The 21,784-nt window shown below is 35.8% G+C and overlaps 1 protein-coding gene across 1 annotated transcript in view; it reads left to right on the forward strand.

Annotated features, from left to right (window-relative positions):
* ADAMTS12 (ADAM metallopeptidase with thrombospondin type 1 motif 12) overlaps window positions 1-21,784 on the forward strand; it is a 467,290-nt gene that overhangs the window by 12,272 nt on the left and 433,234 nt on the right. The gene's annotated exons all lie outside the window — the stretch shown is intronic.

The following is a 21,784-nucleotide window of genomic DNA, read 5'->3' on the forward strand; positions in this document are numbered from 1 at the left end:
TAGCATGTGGAAAAAACAAATAATATGGAATTTAGAACTAGGATTCATAAGAGTGATGTCAAAAACTGGGTTGAGGTCCAAGATAAATTCAGTCATTGGGAAGGAAATCAGAGTGGGTGGAAGAGCCGAGAGGTAGGGTCCAATAATTCTGATTAGAGCAGCCATCTAATGTGACTGCTCATCTTTTAGTTATGAGCTGTCTATTATGGATCAGTAGGTTTCACTTCTTTTGAGTGTGTGTGCATGTGTAGATATGAACACTGCTAGACCATTGCCTGTACTGTACAGTGCAAATATGAGAGGATTCTGAAGAAATAGATATAAGGGTAATTGTCCTCAAATTGTTGTCTATCTATCTGTTTTCTTTTTTTTTTTTTCCTTTAAAAATATTCCTTGTTCTATGGGGTGATCCTCCGGGAGGCAATAGGAGAGGGATACTGGGGGAAATTTTGGTGATTTTAGAACAAGATATCAATAATTTTTTTAAAAAGAAAAGTTAGAAAATATAAGAAATTAACAAAGTAGTGTGGAATAGAATATAGGATTGGGCGTTAAAAGGGTTCTAATTTCAGCTCTGTCACTGGCTGCCAGTGTGAGATTGGGCAAATAATGAAACTTCTCTGTTGTTTGCCCATCTCTAAAATGAGCATAAAAATATTAAGTGAATGCTGGATTGGAATCAAAAGACCTTGGTTCCTGATGACTAATGTGTAAGCAGGTGATGTTTAATAAGTCACTTAATTTCTTTGTGCCTCAGTTTCTTCATCCATAAAATAAAGGGATTGGACTGCACGGTCTCTGGCATTCTTTTTAGCTCTAAATCTTTGATCCCAAACTTCTTTTTCCTTAGACATTCATAGTCCTCATGACTCACAATGTCAATGAAAATCAGCAATTAGGTTTGTTCTTATATTTTCTTATTCTGAAAATCTGAATTTTTACATTTGGAGTTGACTTGAGTTTGTATGCATTCTTGTTTATATTTATCTTATCTCTGGTCCTGTTCTTTGGCTATCCTACTCAAAGGCAGGGGCTTTTTCCTTGCTCCCTCTATAGCTCCTCAAGAGTTCTAATAAAATTCCTTATTCTGTTGCTTGATAGGTTACCTCTTTGGATTATATAATTTTTGTCCTTTAGGCTGAATTCACTTTTTATCTTTCATTTCTCCTCTGGTCTCCTTCTTGAATCCCAGTTCCTATTATGGAAAATCAGTCAATAAACATTTATTAAGCCCCTATTATGGACCAGGCACACAAAAGCAGCTAGGTGGTATAGCGTGTTGGCCTGGAGTTTGGAACTGAGTTCAAATCCAGCCTGGGACATTTATTACCTATGTCATCTGTTAACCTCAGTCTTCAGGAGAAGAAAATAGAAAACTATTCCAATATCTTTTTTTTTTGGAAGCAATAGGGTGAAATGACTTGCCCAGTCATACAAATGTTAAGTGTCTTGCATCTTCCGAGGTTAGACCTCAAGTCCTCAGACACTAAGTGTCCGAGATTGCTGTTGAAGTTGGGTCCTCTTGACTCCAGGGCCAGTGTTGTATCCACTGCTCCACTGAGCTGCCTCATTCTAGGGCTAAGAAAACCTCAAATGGAGTCACAAAGAGTTGGATATGGGGACGCCACTGAACAAAAACACATGCCAAGTACATAGGGATGTACTAAGCCATGGGTGTACAAAAACAAAACAAAACAATCTCTTCCTTCAAGGAGCTTACAAACTAATGGGATAGATAACACACAAAAGAAAGCTGAAAAGCTGGGGGAGAAATAAAGGGAAGGGAAGAACAAGGAAAGCTTTTACAGGACATGATGAAGTCAGGTCCAAAATGTGTATCACCAGGTGGGGAATAAAGAGATGACCTTTCTTATAATATTTTCATATTGTTGTTGTTGTTTACTTGTTTTTTTTCTTTCTTCTGTTTTTTATTTAGAAGAAGTGCACATGTTTAACCTATATCAGATTAGTTGCTGTCTTGGGGAGTGGGGAGGAGGAAAGAGAGAGGGAGAATTTGGAACAAAAGGTTTTGCAAAGTTAAATGTTGAAAACTATGTTTACATGTATTTGGAAAAGTAAATTACTATTTTTTTTAAAAAAGAGGAGATGGCTTTTCTGAACTTACTTTAAATAAAGGTTTTGAAGTTCTTGGATTTGCCTTCTAAATCAGAGGTCAGAGTAATAACAGGGTATGGTTCTCAAGGCTGATTGGATCTTGTTGGATGATGAGGTTTCCCAGTGATGAAGTTCCTAAGAGCATGCTGAAGTCTAGTAAGTCCACAGAAATGTATATAGTTGGAAAATGAGGTTATTTCACGCAATCGTACAGATTTAATTATTTATGTGATATTTGTCAGTCATTATCACCATCCTCTGACAGTAGTAGTTGGGACAGCAAATACTGTTTTTAATAGTAGCTGATGTTGCTCTTCTCCTAAGCAGAAAAAAGAAATAGTCACTGTCAGTAAGGTAATTGAAATGTTAAGATAATGCTAAAATGCTGACTTAAGCATTGACAAAAGAATTGAACGGCACATGGTTCCAAACCACCAAAACACACACAAATGTGAATGTACTCTAGAACTATATATACATTGTTAGGCAAAGGTAGACTTCCTGCAGACATCAGAATGTATCAAGAATAGAACAATGTGAGAATATTTATTAGAAGTATCAACCACTGTTGTTGTACAATAGACATCTCTCTGACAAAAGTTTTGCCCCTGTGCCTGTTTGAGGGAAACAGAGGGAAAATGACAATGAGAGGGGGACCTGGAGAAGGAGAGGAAGAAAGAGAGACTCTGCGCTAGTGACAAGACTGCCTGGAATCGGGAAGACTTGGCTCACTGTGACCCTTATTGGCTCTCTGGACACTGATTTTTTTACTTAATCGCTCTAGGCCTCAGTTGCCTGTTTAGAATGTATGCAGGGACATTCCATACCTCATATATGGAATTAGATTCTTGAATTCTCTCCTCTATCAAACTTTGGTTTATTAGAAAAATTAAATATTTAGAAATATGTCAGACCTAACAGGGTGGCTAGATAATGCAATGAATAGAGTGCTAGCTCTGGAGTCAAGAGGACTTGAGTTCAAATGCAATCTAAGACATTTAGTAATTGTGTGATCTGTTCAAATTACCTAACACTCTTTGCTTTAGTTTCCTCATCTATCAAATAAGCTGGAGAAGGAAAGGGATAAAATACTGCAGTATCTTTGCCTAGAAAACCCCAAATGGACATAAATAATTTACTCAACAACAACAACAGAACTAAAAATTGAACCTAAAAATGGGATTTCTAGAAAAGTATGCTTGTATATTTCCTGATTATGAACTATGGGCTTGGTGTGATAAGTAATAGAGCAAATGCCAATAAATATGCATTGGCTTAGATGGAAGAAATTTTGAAAATCAGAATACTGCCTAATTTTGCCATTAGGAACAATTTATTGGAATCTCTTTTGGAGTTTTCAAGTGGGCAATTAATTAAGGGTTATAAAGAGAGAATATAATTAGGATATAATTATTTTCTTTTGAGGTTTGATATCAGCAGCACAGCCCTTTAACACTCATTTTGTACAAACCCTCTAAATTGCAAATGACACTTATTGAGATAATATGTATAAAGCACTTTGCAAACCTGAAAGTGGTAAATAAATATTTTAATATAGATATTTAACATATAATATATTAATGCCTAATAATGGTGTTGTTAGGTCAAAAAATATATATGATTTTATAACCCTTTGGGCATAGATCATATCTTTTGATTATTTATCAATTGGGGAATGGCCTTTTAAAAAAAATAAATTTGACTCAGTTCCCTAAACATTTGAGAAATGGTCTTAGAAAATTGCTTCACGATTCCTTTCGTAATTGCTATTGCTAACTGTATTTCCCCCCTTTGTTCTATTATCTCTTTCCATTTACCCTGTCACTCTCAAAAGTATCTTGCTTCTGAACAGCGCCTCCCCTAATGTACACTCTCTTCTATCATACTCTACCTCCTCTTATCTCCTTCCCCTCCTACTTTTCTGCAGAGTAAGATAGACTGAGTGTGTATGTTATTTCCTCTTTGTGCCAATTTTAATGAGAATAAGATTTATGATATATAAATATTAATTATTAATATTATTTGTAGGGATTGGGCGCATTAATCTTTATCACCTATCTTACCTCTCCTAGTAGAATGTAAATTCTTGAAGACAGGCACTGATTTGGTGTTTTGTCTTAACTAACATAGCACCTTACATATAATATGTGCTTAAGAAATGTTTGCTAAATTGCTATGAACTCTGATCAAAGCATAATGAAAAGAGTATTGGCTTCAGAACCAGAGTCTTAGTTCTGTCACTAACCCAGTCCAAGTCTTTGAACTTCACCACCCTCAACTGTAGGAAGAAAAAATAACTAATAATATAGTGACTAATACTTCATTCAAACAGACAGTGAATGTATGAATGTAACATATGGATAATATGAATAACACTTGTACAAATTTAGTTGATGCTATTGCTTTGAGATCTTAAGAAATAATGTATGTGATGGTACTTTGTAGCTGGAAAACCTAAAAATGTGAGGTCTTGGCATTGGAGCATTTCTCAGATACATTCTCTCTTCAAACAATTGACGTTTGCTTATTATTAATTATTGCTTATTATATAGGTACTAGTGATACAGAGACAAAAGAATTTACATTCTAGATTCTCCCATTTCTCTGCTTAGGGAATCATAGAATTCTGGGATTGGACCTCAGAAATTATTTAATCCAACTCATATAAAGAATACTGCTACAACATGTCTGATGTGTAGTTAACCAGGTTTTATTTGAGGTCCCTCACTGGATAGAATTTGGGAAGAGGAGAGAAAACCAATATCTTTGGAGGTATCCAAGTATGTTTCTTAATAACTGTAATTGTTAGGACATTTTATCTTGTATCAAATCAAATTCTGCCTCTTCTCAAGTGTTTCCTCATGCTCTTGATTTTGCCTACTGAGGCCAGGGTCAAAAAGTCTCTGTGTTTCCATCCTACGTGTAGTGGAAAATAGTGGTTCTATTCCTTCCACCCAAGTTTATTCTCTATAGGTAAACATCCTAACTCCTTCAATTGATTCTGATATGTAACTTTTTGAGATTATTCACCATTATGATTATCTTCCTCAGAATGCTTTCTAAATTTTCAAGTTCCTCCCTAAATATATGATCTACAACTGAGCATAATACTCTGGCTGTGCTCTGACCAGCAAAGATGATAACAGAATTTTTACTTTCCTGTTTCCTTGACATTTTGCCTCTCAGTGAAGTATAAGATCACATTAGTGTGTTTTGACTTGTATCAAATTTGTACTCTAAAAGCACTAGATATTTCTTAAATGTCTAGCTATTTCTCCCTCATCTTGTGAAGCTGATTTTTTGAACCTGATTAAATTTACATTTAACTCAATTCAATTAAATTTTATTAGATTTGGCCCAAGATTTTAGCCTGCTGAGATCTTTTTTGATCCTACTTCTGTCATCTAGCATGTTAAGTGGTATCATTTGCAAAAATGTAAGCATGCCATATTTTGAATGACTAGAAATTGAAAAAATTCTAAACCTCCAAAAACCAATCACAGATTCCCTGAGGCACCTTTGCAAGTTGGCATCAAACTATGAAGAACTAATCTTTGGGTTCATACAAATAAATTCTGAATCCACTTAACTGTTGATGTGAAGTCTGCATTACTCTCTTTTCTATAAGAACAGCATGAACAACTTTATCTGATATTTTGCTGAAATATAGGTAATCTCTATCTGTACCAGACTAGTGGCTCTCTCAAAAAAAGAAAATGGAATGAGTCTAACATTACTTGTCCTTGACAGGTTCACTTTCTAGAGATTCACTAGACATCCCAGTATACTCTGAAATTTTTCTAGGAATTGAAGCTCATTGCCTCTAGTCTGCCATGTTCACTCTCCTTTTTTTTTTTTTTTTTTTAAATGGGACAGTATCTGCTTTTTTGTAGTCCTTTAGCATTTTTCTTAGATCCCATATTCTTTCAGAGATACAAGGTCCAGTTTCTCCAATATTCTAGGATAAAATTCTTCTAGTTTTTCATCTGCAAAAATGGGGATAATGATAGTATCTACCTCATGTGAAGAGCAAAGATTCTATATCTGTGTTTCTATCTATATGTATATGTGGAACCTAACATTTCTCTCACTCTGGGTTGATGATGGTTCTTTCACCCCATTTTCACCCACACTGGCAGATTGGAGTAGATCCTCAAAAGGGCAGACATTCTATTATTCATGTTTGGGGTCCTATGGGTAACTGTAATGTAGGGTAAACATATATCTCTTATAATTATAGTACCTAATAAAGTGTATTTTTGATTTAAAAATTAGCCAAGATGACTAATTCTTAATTATGGAATATTTTTTATCAGGAGACAAAAGTGGTAATAGTCACAACATAATGTAGCAGTATACACACTCTTCTATTAAGTCACATAATATCTGTAGGAGATAGTGAGGACTACTTGTAGTAATTTAGTAGTGAGTCATTCTAATATGGAAACTCATATGCTGGTCCAACTCACTACTCTGGACTGGAGGCCTTGATCATCTTGGTCTCCTCAGCAAAGTTTGTATTGTTTGCTGGGTGATGGTGGCTCCATTCTCCTGTTGGATGAAGCCTCTTCTCTGTTATTCTGAAGAGCAATGTTGAGCTATTTCAGCAACCTTAACCTTGGGATTTACAAAACTTTCTGGGTCTTCCTAATGGTTGGGCACTAAGACTAACTTACAGTCTTTCAGTGAAAAACAGTTCCCTTCAGCCCAGAATTTCCAAAGCTCTTGAGAATTTTCTCCCTTTGAGCCATATAGGACATTTAGGAAAATGTACGCAATCTCTGAGATGTTTCTATTTTCTCAAACTGAATATAGAAAGTTATATAGCAAAGATGGTTCTTCAAACCACAGAGTTGTTGGCTTTCTCTAATCAGTTCCCATCAATTAGATCAATTCCCTGCATAAACTGCAGAGACCATCTGTCTTTAATCATTCCATCTCAACTCAAAGTAGTGTCTTTATCTTTTGTCTCCCTTCTGCCTTTCTGCTTCTGTCAGCTACTCAGCTCTGTCAAATTTTGTCTTCTAGTGCTTTGCGTTTGTTAGCGTTAGCCTACTTTGACATTAAATCTCTTGTCTTAAATCAAGGTCTCATATGGAGTTATCCACCTATATCTTAGGTTGAGAAATCTATATTCCTGTCATATATGACACAGTTAACACAATTGTCCTAAGCAGTTTTTTTTTTAAATTTAGCATTTCTCAACAATGAACTTCAAAACCCTAAAAACAAATGTACATAAATTAGATTCCAGAAACAATGCATAGTAGTACTCTTTTCCATCAATACTTTTTGCCACTGAGGGCTTTCATTCAGATTGTCTCAGAATTGTCAGTGTTTTCCTTCAAACTACTTTTCTCTGCATTTCTCACACCAATGGCTTTGCTCTGCCCCTTTTCAGTAAATAAAAGATCTACTGAGAAATGTACACTAATATAACAAATTCTATATATTATTATTGTTAGACACAGTGATGTACTCCTTCTTATTTCTGTTTTTAACATCCCTAGCATCTAATACTGAACTAAGTACATTGGTATTCAATAAATTATTTTTTGATGGATTGATGAATTAATCTGATCTGCTCTGGAGAAGGAATGAGTGGTCCAAATAAAGCTGTAGCTACCAGAGACATTAGAATCCCCAGTGAATCTTTTATCACATAATAGCTTTTGGTGGTTTTTCACTAATTAATTCATTGTTCTACTCCTTCAAATCACAACTCAAGTCTTGCCTTCTCTTATGAAATTTCTCATATTAACCATGCCGTTCTGCAACATACCATCTCCACTTATGCCTTATCCTTTTTCCTTGATGCATGTGTAATTTTATAATGCATTTCTCTCAATTATGTATTTTTCACAATATATGCAATGATGTGCTGATAGATAGCATAGTGAATGGAGTGTTGGATCTGGAGGCAGAAAGACTCATTTTCCTGAGTTCAATTCTGGTCTTAGACACTCACTAGCTGTATGAACCTGGGAAGGTCATTTAACCCTGTTTGCCTCAATTTCCTCATCTGTGAAATGAACTGGAGAAGGAAATGGCAACCAATGCAATATCTTTGCCAAGAAAACCCCAAGTAGGGCCATGAATAGTCAGACATGACTGAGATGACTAAACAACAAAATACATATGGTAATATAACGATAGGTTGAAGAATTTACATTTTACTCTGAAATGTCTTACTTAAGATACTGGCTTCAGTCCCAGTTGGAAAATCCTGGTGGTCCCTTTTCCATAATATCAAAGACTTTAACAACTTTTGCCCTTTTGCTCATGAACTCTGGCTGAAGAATGGGGTGATGTAGCTGAGGAATGAAGTTCCTTGGCAGAGCTTTGTGGGAAAACTTTCCCTGGGCTACGTTTCGCTCTGTTTCCGATCTGGAACTTCATTTCTCGTTTGTAGAAAGCATTCATTTTAGTTTGATGATGCGCATGTTCGAGAAATTACTCTCCCTCATTGGAGGTCTGGCTACACTGGTATTGGGAATGAGGATAAATGAGTAAGGGAGAGAAGTAGGGAAGGGAATAAAGGGACTGTTTATTCCCTGATGTCTCTAGGCTAAGAAATGTGACTTGTGGAACTTTTGGGGGTTTCCTGATTAAATATTTCCTTGCTGAGGATCTATTCTTCTTCGTATGTCCCAGCCAAATGGTTCTTCTTGTTGTTTCCCAAAATTTTCAATTCATTTCCTATCTCTACATATTTGCACAGACTGTCCTATATACATAGAAATCACCTCTACCTCAAAGGATGCTTTTCTTTTTTTCAAGGCTCAGCTTGGGTGCTACTTCCTATTCCTTTTCTGATACCCTTAGTTGTTAAGGCTCCCCACCTCTCCCTTCCCCCCCACCCCTCGGCAAATTATGGTGTGCTTACTTTATTATCTGTGTAAATATATCCCCTTAATGGAAAGTAAGCTCCTTGAGAGCAGGATCTGGTTACCTTTTGTAACCTCTTAGAATATCTTGCACGTTATTATTGTTGTTTAATCATTTCAGTCATGACTCTATTTGAGAATTTCTTGGCAAAGATACTGGAGTGATTTGTCATCTCCAATTCGTTTTACAGATAAAAAAACTGAGAAAAACAGAGCAAAGTGACTTGCTTAGTCACACAGGTAGGAAGTATCTGAGGCCAGATTTGAACTCAGGAAGATGAATCTTCTTGATGTCAGACTTGTCACTTCATCTACTGTACCACCTAGCTGCCATCTTGTACACAGAAGGTACTTAATAGATGGTTGGGGACTTGAATTGTTTACTTTTCAGTTTCTTTTTAGTCTTTTTGTGCTTCATTAACACTTCCATTTTGGGAACTGAAGAGCTTATCTTGTTAATGGATAGCATCATCTTTCTCTCTTAATTAAGAGATCGTCTCCAAGATTTGATTGTTAGAAATTCCTTTTTTGTAGAAAATATAAAGAATAACCCTTTGACTATAAGTGTTACTGAGTTAATGACAAATACAGAATAGACCCTATGAAGGTTTGTTTAAGTATTCTTTCTAGGTTTTACTAGGAAATATATTACTATTTGCATTGCAGATGCTACATTTAGAGTATTTGAGTCTTTCCTTTGAACTTTGGCAAGCTAATTGTGAGACAAGGAGCCTTTTTGTGCACCTAACAAGGAATTTTCTTTCTAAGAGGCAGTGTGGCAAAGTGCACACTCAGCCTTGGAACAGGGTGGAGCAAGATTCAGATACTGCCTTTGACACAAAGTGGGCAAATCACTTAACCGACTGGTGCCCACATAGCTCTGTAAAACTGTAATTTGCAGAATAGAAGCTCTTATGCATTTGTAGAAGGTATTTTCTCACTGGGAGTTCCATATATCAATAAAACCATAGGACTGACCAAAAATAGAACAAATCTACTAATTGTGTAAACTTCTTCAAGATACTACATCTCCAAGCCTCAGTTTTCTCATTAGTAAAATGAGGGGCTTGAATTATATGATCTTTGAAGTCCTTTTCAAATCTATAATCAGTCTTTGTCAGGAAGTGGATAGCATGCTTTATTATTAGTGTTCTGGAGTCATGGTTTGTTGTGGCATTGATCTGAGTTCTGAAAAATGTTGTTATTTACAAAATTGTTATAGATAAATTATTCTCCTGGTTTTGTTCACTTTATTCTATATCAATTTATATAGTTTCCCTCATTTTTCCACAACAGTTCATTTTATCATTTTTTATGGCACAGTAATATTTCATTATAACCCTGTATGTTGATTTGCTCAGTCATTCCGCAATTAATGGGGAACCCTCTGAGATTTTAGTTCTTTTCTACCATAAGAAAAAGCTATGAAGTCTTTGTAGTTGCAGATTTTTCTTTGGTCTCGTTTATTGGGGGATTAGACCTCATAGTAAATATCACAGATTTTTCACTAGCTTTTTTTTCATGGCCAGGATATTTTTCTGTCCTTTGTTTTCTGACTTCCTTGGGTTCTTTCAAGACTCAATTGAAATCCTTCCTTCAGAAGGTTTTCCCCCAGTTCCTTCCACAGTTAGTGCCTCCCTCTGACATTAATTTTCATTTATATTGGTTATATTTTGTAGTGAACATAGTTATTTATGTTTCCTCCTTTAGAATTCTCCTTGAGGGCAGGGTCCTCAGCACTTAATACAGTGCCTGGAACATAACAAGCAAATGTTTGTTGATGGGGTGACTTTATAAAATTCTTTCTGAGGTCTAACCCATAGTAAGGCAGTTGGCATATGTGCATAGTAAATATTTATTGGCTGACTAATTGACAGGATCCATTCCAGCTCTAGATCTATGGTCCTGTGATTTAATTAGCTACTGAGCTATTTACCAAACATCTCTATTGCGTATCCTCTACAACTTTCTGTCAGAATGTCTTCTCTTACACAAATCTAAGTCCTACATGAAAGTGTCTCATGATAGACCAAAAAATAGAAATTCTGTAGTATGTATAATCCCTGCCGGAAATGCTTATCCATAGTCCCATGGTGGGACTGGATGGGAATTCAGGGAAATATCAACACTTAAGAGACATAACTTTCCCAGTCTCATAAAACTTTGTAGCCAAGGGACTCATCAAATGTCTGATTATTTCTCTCCGTTCCCCATCCAGCCCCCTGGCATTTATAGATGGAAGATTTTGCCATCTGGGAATTCTTGTTTTTCATTCATTTTCTATTTCAGCTTTCAGGAATGATTTAAACAATTTTCCTACTTGTTCACAGTTTCTAGAAATACGGTAGGCCTCAGTATTCCTTCTTTATAAATCAACTGCTCTTACCTTTATCATTATTGATTAGTCATTTTCAATCATATCTGACTCTTCAAAACCTCATTTGGAATTTTCTTGGGAAAACCACTGGAGTGGTTTATCCCACCCCACTCCTCTCCAGCTCATTTTACAGATGAGGAAATTGAGGCAAGTAGGGTTAAGTGACCTGTTCAGGATCACACAGTTACTTAGTGTCTGAGACCATTTTTGAATTCAGGAAAATGAGTCTTCTTGACTTCAGACCTGGTATTCTATCCACTGTGTCACCAAGCTTCCCCAACCTAATCAATGCCCCAGTACATATCTAGGATCGAGTTAAAGATAACTTGCGATTCTTGATAGGCTCATTTTCAGGCTTGTGGGCTTTTTTTCTGGAGCTTTTTTCCCTTGCTTTTATTTATGTCTTTGCTTGTTCTTTTAGGACACTAATGATGAATACTTTTGCTTGGAGTTAGATAAAGCTTAAGGGAGTAGGGCTAATATTGATGTTGTATTCATTTGGCTACTGGGAGTGACTGGAAAAAAGATTAATTGGGGAGGTAATTGAGCTCCTGGCCAAAATGGGTTTTGTAAGTGCATAGATAATACCTTCTCTCCAGGGTAAAAATGGTTTGTACCTCATAGACTTCTGAGATTGGTAGATTTTGCCTATTTCCAGAGGCAAGGGAATATCACATGGTTTGGGAATTGAGACAAGACTCCAAGGAAAGCTCATGAAAAAGGAGGAGAGAGGACAGCTCTTCTCCCCAGCAGCTTAGGAACCCTGAAGAAGAGTGGGCTTGAGAGTGATGGTCTATAAAAATCCATGATCAGTGTTGGCAGTTTGAACAGCAGTTGGAGATACTGAAGGCTTCTCCTAAGTCATAGGGAAAGGGAGGCAGGAGGAAAAGGAATATATTAAAAGAAGGGCAATGACAATGCTTTCCCTAGCCATGAGGAATGGCATTGTGGCTGTGGCAATGATGATGGTGACATTGGAAATTTCTCCCTCAAAAACTCTATTCCTCTGAGAAGACTGGTGAGGAGAAAGCTAAAGGGGCAAGCACCAGAGAAGATTTTTTTAAAATAATGGCTACTCATTCAGTAAGGCTTGAGGACTAAAGAAAAAAGCCTCATGTTGTGAGGAATGTGGGAGAATTGGTGGTCTTTCCACCCTTCCCTCCTTCAGTAGAGTATGACTGGCACTCAATGTCACAGCACAGGTGGACAAGGCAGCATGCACAGTGCAGTGGGAGGACTGATTTTTGCCTTTGTCTTCCCCATACTTTGCATTTTACCAAGTGCTTAGCACATAGCCCTTAAAACTTGTTGATTGAAAAAGCACCAGCTTAAGAGGAAAGAAGACCTAGTTTCATCTAACTCTGCTACAACCTGGTTGTGTGACTTTGGACATTACTTGCTTAGGTGTTTCTGATAAAAAGAGACAATTGGACTACAAACAGGCTTCTAAGATTGTTTCCAGTTCTAACAATTGGTCCTCATCCCACTTTTTTTTTTTGTCATCTCTCAGTTTGTTTTTAGTGAATCATCAGCTTTGTAGCTTATCTGTGAGGTCACCATAGTGCAGTGATGTATAACAGATAATATTTTTCGAATGCAAAAAAGAGGAAAAAATTAGTACAACTGACCAACATTTTGGAAAAAGTCTGAAAACATGTATGATGTACAACACCTGTGGTCCTGCCATCTCCATGAAAGGATGGATAAGGAGTATTCATTCTCTCCTAACTTGTTGTATAGTCTCTGGAACAAAATAGGTGCTTAGTAAATATTGATCTCTTTCTTAATTTGAGTCATTTTTTTTGCTGCATTTATTCACTTTTGATTTTTATTTGTGGTTATTCTTTCATTTACATTTATGTAATAATTATATATACTATTGTTGTTTTGGCTCTGTTTATAATTTTTTGTTTATACAATATACAATTCACATAGATCTTTCCACGATTCTCTATTCATCACATGCTTTACAGCGCAGTAACATTCCATTACATCCAAGTGCACAATTGATGAACATCTACTTTGTTCTCAATTCTTTGTAACCCCCAAAAGTGCTGCTATAATTATTTTGGTACATATTGCTATTTTCTTTTTATCAGTAAATACCATCTATTTTCATGCAATTTGGAAATGACAATATTCATCCTTTTTATCCTCAAGTTGATCATTTTAAAGTCTTAATCCCTCTAATTCTTTGAGTCCTGTTAAAAATACTTCTACCAAATAATTAGGGCTAGTTATTTCTTTCTTTCTATTTTTTTTACAAGGAAGTTTTCTCTTTATTATAGCTTTTTATTTACAAAACATATGTATGGGTAATTTTTCAACATTGACCCCTGCAAACCTTCTGTTCCAACTTTTTCCCTCCTTCCCCCCACTCCCTCCCATAGATGGCAGGTAATCCAATACATGTTAAATATGTTAAAGTATATGTTAAATCCAATATATGTATACATATTTATACAGTTATCTTGCTGTACAAGAAAAATCAGATCTAGAAAGAGAGTAAAAAAAAAAAAAACCCTGAGAGGGAAAACAAAAATACAAGCAAATAATAACAGAAAGAGTGGAAATGCTATGTTGTGGTCTACACTCATTTCCCATAGTTCTCTCTCTGGGTGTAGCTGGTTCTCTTCATTACTGAACAATTGAAACTGAATCTCATTGTTGAAGAAAGCCACATCCATCAGAATTGATTGGCATATATTATTGTTGTTGAAGTGTATAATGATCTCCTGGTTCTGCTCATTTCACTTAGCATCAGCTCATATAAGTCTCTCCAGGTCTCTCTGGAATCATCCTGCTGGTTGTTTCTTACAGAACAATAATATTCCATAACATTCATATACCATGATTTATTTAGCCATTCTCCAATTGATGAGCATCCACTCGGTTTCCAGTTTCTGGCCACTATAAAAAGGGCTGCCACAAACATTTTTGCACATATGGGTCCCTTTCCCTTCTTTAAGATCTCTTTGGGGTATAAGCCCAGTAGTAACAGTGCTGGATCAAAGGGTATGCACAGTTTGATAACTTTTTGAGCATAGTTCCAAACGGCTCTCCAGATCTGTTCACAACTCCACCAACAATGTATCAGTGTCTCAGTTTTCCTGCATCCCCTCCAACATTCATCATTATCTTTTCCTGTCATCTTAGCCAATCTGACAGGTGTGTAGTAGTATTTCAGAGTTGTCTTAATTTGCATTTCTCTGATCAATAATGATTTGGAAGGGCTAGTATTTCTAATTTAAACACTTGAGATCACATTGAGCCTTACAGAAGAAAAGCACTTGTTATTTCTGCTCAGGGTGTGTACATGATCCTGAAGAGTGTATTTGGTCAGTCTATGAATCACTGAGGTTAGGCTGAGTTAGCTTTTTAGGGTTTGGTGTTTGTTGGTGAAAGAAAAAATCAATTACTGAAACAACAAATATTAAGTGCCAACTATGTGCTAGGCAAAATGAGATTGTTTCTGTTTTCAAGGACTTACATAATACTATTAATGATTAGCATTTAGATAGTGCTTTAAGTTTTACAAAATACTTATGTTATCCCATTTGCTTCTCACAACATACATGTAAGGAAGGTGCTTTTATTACCCTCATTTTACAGAAAAGGAAACTGAGGTTAAGAAAGTTTAAGTACCTGGGGCAGAATATGCTTGATTGCAAGTTCAGCTCTTGATCCATTCTATGCATTTTATTTGCCTGAACCACAAATCAAAGATGATTATGATGGGGATGAAATAGCTCCAAGCTCTTGAAAATTATATTATTCCAAGGTAGTAAAGAAGGAGCAGAACTTAATGGCTGTATTAGGCATTCCAAGGCATCATTTAAAATGGGAATTACAATGGGGACATTAAATGCACTGGATATGTTGTCAAAACTTTGCTCCTCTGACCCCATCTCTTCCTCACCCTCCGAGGCAGAGGTCAGAGTTTTCGAGTTGGTTTTGGTCACAGAGAGCTATGGGAAGTGACTTCCAATTTATGAAGACAATTTTGGAGCAGATAATGGTGCAGTGTATGGAGCACTGATCTTAGGGTCAGGAGGACCTGAGTTCAAATCTGGCCTCTGGACAAGTCACTTAACTCCAATTGCCTCTCAAAAATGAGAAAAGAAAAAAAAAATAAAGACAATTTGAAAACTTTTATATTTTTGGTAGGGCCCTGCCTGAGGGTATTTTCCCTCTAGTTTTTATTGGAAATTGACTTCTGTAACTTTCAACTTGAGAACTGCCTTAGATGAGAGTGATGGGATATCAAGAATTTCTGTAGGAAGATAGGGTGTAGCAGGTAAAATTCAAATCTTGAAATCAAGAAGTCATGGGTTTGAATGCTAATTTGCCTTTATCTCATTCATACTGTGTCTTTGGGTAGATTATTCCAACTTGCTCAGCCCTAATTTCCTTATCTGTAAAATGGGGAAGGTCTTGCCTGGTACACATACTTTATGTGCTTATTGTAGAGCTCAAAAGAGATAATGGATGAAAAAAATGCTAAAAGAATACTTTCCCTTCTTTCAGTAAAGGGTGGTGGTGGTAGTGGATTTACTAAGCAAAATATCCATACAAATAGCTTAACAAATCAGTTAATTTTACTTACATACTTAAAAATATTTTTCTGTTGTATTTGACATTACTGAATACCCTCACTTAATATTCTCTTCTTCTGGGTTTTCCCAGCATGATTCTTTCTTTGTTGACTCTCTTATATGTTTGACAGTTTTTACTCTTCATTTGCCTTTGCAGGATCATCTTCCTTATTAAACACCCTGATGATGAGTGTTCCTTCACTTCTCATTTCCCTTTTCCTGGAGTCCTTGAAATTTATTTTTAATATTTTGATAACTATTTCAGATTTTTTTTGTAATCTTATGTATGTTATTTTATGTTGGAAAACATTATTCTAAGTAGTGGTTTGTTGATGTCACCAAACTACCAAAGGGACACACAAAGAGGTATTTCTCTATAACTTCATTGATTTCAATGAGTTTAATTATCATTTCTATAAAGATGGTTCATATATGTGTTTATTTGTGTGTATACACACATACACAGTCCATTTCTAGTCTCTCCTTGACCTTTAGTCCTGCATAATTATTCTCCTGTTAGACATACATTTCATACAGGATGTCCCAGAGACATCTCAAACTCAACCTGTCCAAAACTGAACTTGCTATGTTTCCTCCTATCTTCAAATATTTTCCATTTCTGTCAAAGATATCAATATTCTTCCAGTCTCCCAGATTTATAATTTTGGCATATCCTTAATTCCTCATTCTCTCTCATTGCTCAGTCGGCAAATCTTGCCATTTCCACTGCCACATCATCACTTACATTTAATTCTTTCTCCCCCCTCACATAGTTATCATCTGAACTTAGAAGTTTGTAAGAAACAAAGAATATAAGAAACACAGGGAGGAATGGGAAAATACATGAAATAATTCAAAGTGGATTCCCTCTAACTGAAATTATTGCAAGAATCTCCTAATTAGCCTCTCTTTCTCACCATTTACATATATTCTACATACTCCTGCCAAAATAGGTTTCTTTTCACACAGATCAGACTATGCTATTTTCCTACTTAACCAACTTTATTGGTTTCTTGTTTCCAATAAAACAAAATATAAGCTCCTCTGTTTAACTGTAAAAATTCTTTACAACCTGCCTCTAAGCTATTTTTCCAATCCTGGGGGATATTACTTCTCATACTCTGTGATCTGACCAAAATGGCTTTCTCTTTATTCTTCCCATGGAATGCTATCTTCTTTCTCTGTGCACGCCTTTGGACTTGCCATTTTTCAAGTCTGGATTGCTTTTTTTTACCTTTGCCTTAGAAAGCCCCTCTCTTTCTTTAAGATATGGTTGAAATATTACCTTCTACATGAAGTCTTTTCTGATTCTCTAATATCAAGTGTCCTCTTGCCCTAACTTGTATTTTTTTGTGTTTATTCTTATATCTTTGTTCTATGTACATTAGTATATATTTTTTTGCATTGATCAAATGTAAGCTACTTGTGAGTAGATTTTTTGTTTTTTGATTTTGTATACCTAGTATCTGGCACTATGTATAACTAGCACATAATCAATACTAAATAAATCTTTGAGAAGAAGAAAAGTCAGTGAAGGAGAGAGAAAAGCCAGAGATGTAGAAAAAAAACAAGACCATTTGGTGTCATGGAAATCAGAGGAGGAATGAATTTCAAGGATGAATTAATTCAAGGATGAATTACCATGGATAATTAAGTCAAGTCCAATTAAACAAGTATTTTTTGAGTGCCTATAATGTACAAAGTACTAGGGATATAAAAAAGAACAAAAACAATCCCCTACCTCAACTAATTGTGTTCTGTAAGAGGATATGACATTCTTGATGTTCAGGGTAATTCAAAAGATATTTTTAGTACATTATCTTCATTTCTCAACAAATCCTTCCCCCTCCCTCCCCCAACCAGAGAGCCATTCCTTATAACAACAAATAAAGCAAAAAAGAAAAAGAAAGAAAAGGTTCAGCCAAAATTTGTGATAATCACATCAATGAAGTCTGATAGTATATGCAATACTTGACATCTGTGATCTCCTACCTGAGTAAAACAGGGAGGTGAGAGACTGCACAGGAGAGCAGTATCCTATCACTTCTTTGTGATCAAGTTTGAATATTAAATAATTGCAGTGTTTATGTTTAATTTGTTTTTTTCCATTTACATTATTCTCATCATTATGCACATTGTTTTCTTGTTTTTTCTTCACTTTGAATCAGCTTACACATTTTCCTATTCCTCCCTGTATTCCTTATGTTCATTGTTTCTTATAGCATAGTAATATTTCCTTACATTTATATATCATTATTTGTTATATGTTCCTTAATTACTGGTTAGGCTATCACATTCAAAAAGATAACTCAATTACAACATCTGAAGGAGGAGGCATCATAAACAACTAAGATATCAGACAAGACTTTTTATAGGGAGTGGTGCAGGAATGGATCTTTGAAGGAAGAGGTGGAGGTGAGAGTGCATTCTTGTGGGGGAAAAGAAATAGCTTGTGCAAAACTATGGGAAGCAGGAGATGGAATTCAAAGCATAATTGGGGCAGAGAATGTGAAGGTGAGTGATGTGAAATTAGTCTGGAAAGGTAAAATGGAGTCAGATTATGAAGAGCTACAAAGGATCAAACGGAAAATAAAGTATTTGGTACTTAGGATGTCATTCATCATCTGTTTGAAGCAAGGGGGAAAGTGGATATCAATGGGTTAAGAGGTAAATAGATTATTAGTGGAAGCAGCACATAATAGACTATTCTTTTAATTTCAGAGAAGTTGAGTAGGGATGACAGCAAATGCCCATTAGAGGTAAACTAGTGCTGGTGGCTGTGGCTATCACCTTTGAAATTCTCTGTCCCTTTCATCCTAGTGGGGGAGATATATTCCCACTGAAGCTCCTGACCTGTCCCAAAATGACATTATTCAGCTCTTACCAAAGGAGAAGTGAACAAAAGGTAGACAATAAGAAGGAAGTAATATTTAAAACAATTGATGATTGTGGGGATTGGTTGATTGGTTGTTGCCCTTTATTCTCAAAGAAGGCCAAAATGGTGGGCTCAGGGTTCAGTTGATCAGATCAATCCCAGCTATCAATTTTTGGAAGATCCAAAGCAAAATATCTCCAAGTAATTGAAGCTCCTAGATCTGGAGTTGTTCAAGTTTGGAATTAGCTTAACATTTGAAAAGCTCTTTCTTCTTGAAAATTTGTTGCTATGGCTCAAAGGAATTAATACTGTGATTGCCCAGCAATAGTTCATTCTGTCAAAAAATAAAAAAGGGAGAAATGTATTGAATGCATTAAGCCCTGAAGCTAGTTTCTCTAAAATATCATTTTTCTCAACTGGTAATTTGATTGTTTTATTCCTCCATATGATGGTCCAGGAGAGCTTTCTTTTGTCCATTTCAGGAAAGGGGGGAATAGAATGCTAAAGAAGGCATTTATAGTGAGTGCACAGGGGCAGGGAGTAGCACTCTGCAATTTTCTTTGCATTGTGATTCCCAGTAGGCTATATTGTGGTTATCTGCTTCTTAAATGCTTTTGGATGAGGGTAATGAGAGGGGGAATAAAATTTTTTCTAGAGATCATTTCTGAGGTAGACAGAAAAATATAAGAAATAAATTTAACTCAGCTATGTGACAAATGTATTTATGCAGTATATTGGGAGGGGAAGCATGTGGAAGTGGAGGGGAGTCCCAAAAGTCTTAGTTCAGTTTTAAGCCTTAATAGTTTAAAACTGCACTAGGACTATGGATTTTGTATGTTCTTGTATGTGCTCAGGTTCTCCTTTGAGGGAAGGGACTCTTTGTTTATAAGGAGATAGTCCTCAAATTATAAAAAATTATTTGTAAGTTTGTTTGAAAGTCAGAACATATTTGTGCCTTAAGAAAATAAATTATCGTGATCAAGTTTTTATGCTAATCCACAGAAGCCCCATTAGTCTACAATATGACCAAAATTATGTTTATAATGAAAAATATAGTCAGAAATAACATTGTTGAAATGCTAGTTTTTTTTCCCCCTGAAGCAATTGGGGTTAAGTGACTTACCCAGGGTCACACAGCCAGGAAGAGTTAAGTATCTGAGAACAGATTAAAATTCAGGTTTTCCTGACTTCGGGGCTGTGTCTCTGTGCCACCTAGCTGCCCCATGAAATACTAGTTATTAAACAAGATTCATAAATAATAACATTGAATAGAAATTATTTTTTATTTATCTGGAATTTTGGTAATAAGGGAAAACAGGTTTAATTAGAGAATGTATATTTAAATGGAGTGTTCTTTGGGGATTCTGAAAGTTACTTCTGGAAATTTTCAAGGACTTTGGAGACTGATGATCCTTTATTATGTTTGATTTTTCTTTCAGACTTAAAAACTTTCCTATTTTCTGTTGCAGGTGTAACACTGGTAATACACAAACTTTTAGACATGATTAAAGATTCTAGTTTAGTCCATGAATAGAAGTAAGATGAAGAGAGAGAGACAATTTCCTGAGACAAAATGTATAAGCAAGAAAGAAGGTGGAAGAAGGTTAAAGAAGATATATGTACTTGTGAAAAAGATAGTATGAAGTGAAATTAATTGGGCTGTGTGTTGGGAGAGACAGAATAAACAAGGGAAGTACAGCTTGCCTATGATCTCTCTCTATGGGGATAGACAGTTGATGGTTCTCCCATTTGCCCAATTAGCTATATTGTGAACCCAGAATGGTTAAGTCACTGACTAGTCTGAATAAGAGGTGGGGGAGTAAAGAGAAGGGGAAATAGAAAGGAAGCAGTGTAAAAAATCAGTCACTGGAATGTACAGGGTATGCATAGGATATCTTTCCGATTGTCTTTATTTATTGAGTTCTTAGAATATAGCACAAGCCTTTAGAGATAGACTAGTTGATAGTCAAGCTGAGTGCATGCTAAACACTGTGCAAGGTGATGGAGATTCAAAGAAAGACAAAAATGTGTTCCCTGACTTTGAGGAATCCATATTCTAATGGAGAATCCCCTCCCCACCTGCAAAGTACATTCAAGCTTAATATATTTATACCTATACACAGTATATACATAAATAAAAGTATATGTGTAAGTACAAATAAGAATATATTTATGACCATTATTCATGTGTATATAAATAACCATTTATAATGCATATCTGTCTGTCTATATCTATCCATCCATCATCTACTTATCTCTCTATCCATCCATCCATCTAATCTCCCTTCTACTTCCTAGCTTAAATTTCCCCTTCTGCATTGAATTTTTTTTTGATCCTCTCTATTGTTAATGAAATTCCACTAAGATGAACTATATAAATTATATACACACAGTATATACTTTGCTAGGATTACCTAAATAATTATGTATAGTCTGTTAGATGTAGGATCCCTTCTACATGAACTCTATGTGTGTTTGCATTGTGTACACATGTACACACACGGAGTTTATGTAGAAGATATCCTACACATAGCAGACTATATTTTATATAACATACATGTGTGTGTATAAATACATACAAATACACATACAATACATACATATATGTATATATGTACACACATATATAGAGAGAGAAAGAGAGAGAGAAAGGGAGAGACAGAAAGAGAGAGAGAGAAAAAGGGAAAGAGAGAGAGAGAAAGGGAAAGAGAGAGAGAGTGAGTATATAAATGGATGTAGTCTTATAGGTAATCTTCATGGAAAGACATTAAAAATGAAAGGGAGCAGGAAGGATCTTCTGTAAAAGGTGAGATTTAAAGTCAGAGGTGGGAGAAAGGAGAACATTCCATATATGGAGATCATTCAGTGAGAAGGTACAGAGTTGGAGATGGAGTTTGCAAGGAAGAGCAAGCAGGCTGGTATCTTTGGAAATGTA

Source organism: Sarcophilus harrisii, chromosome 1 (assembly GCF_902635505.1).
Source record: "Sarcophilus harrisii chromosome 1, mSarHar1.11, whole genome shotgun sequence".
In the NCBI taxonomy this organism is placed as follows: domain Eukaryota; kingdom Metazoa; phylum Chordata; class Mammalia; order Dasyuromorphia; family Dasyuridae; genus Sarcophilus; species Sarcophilus harrisii.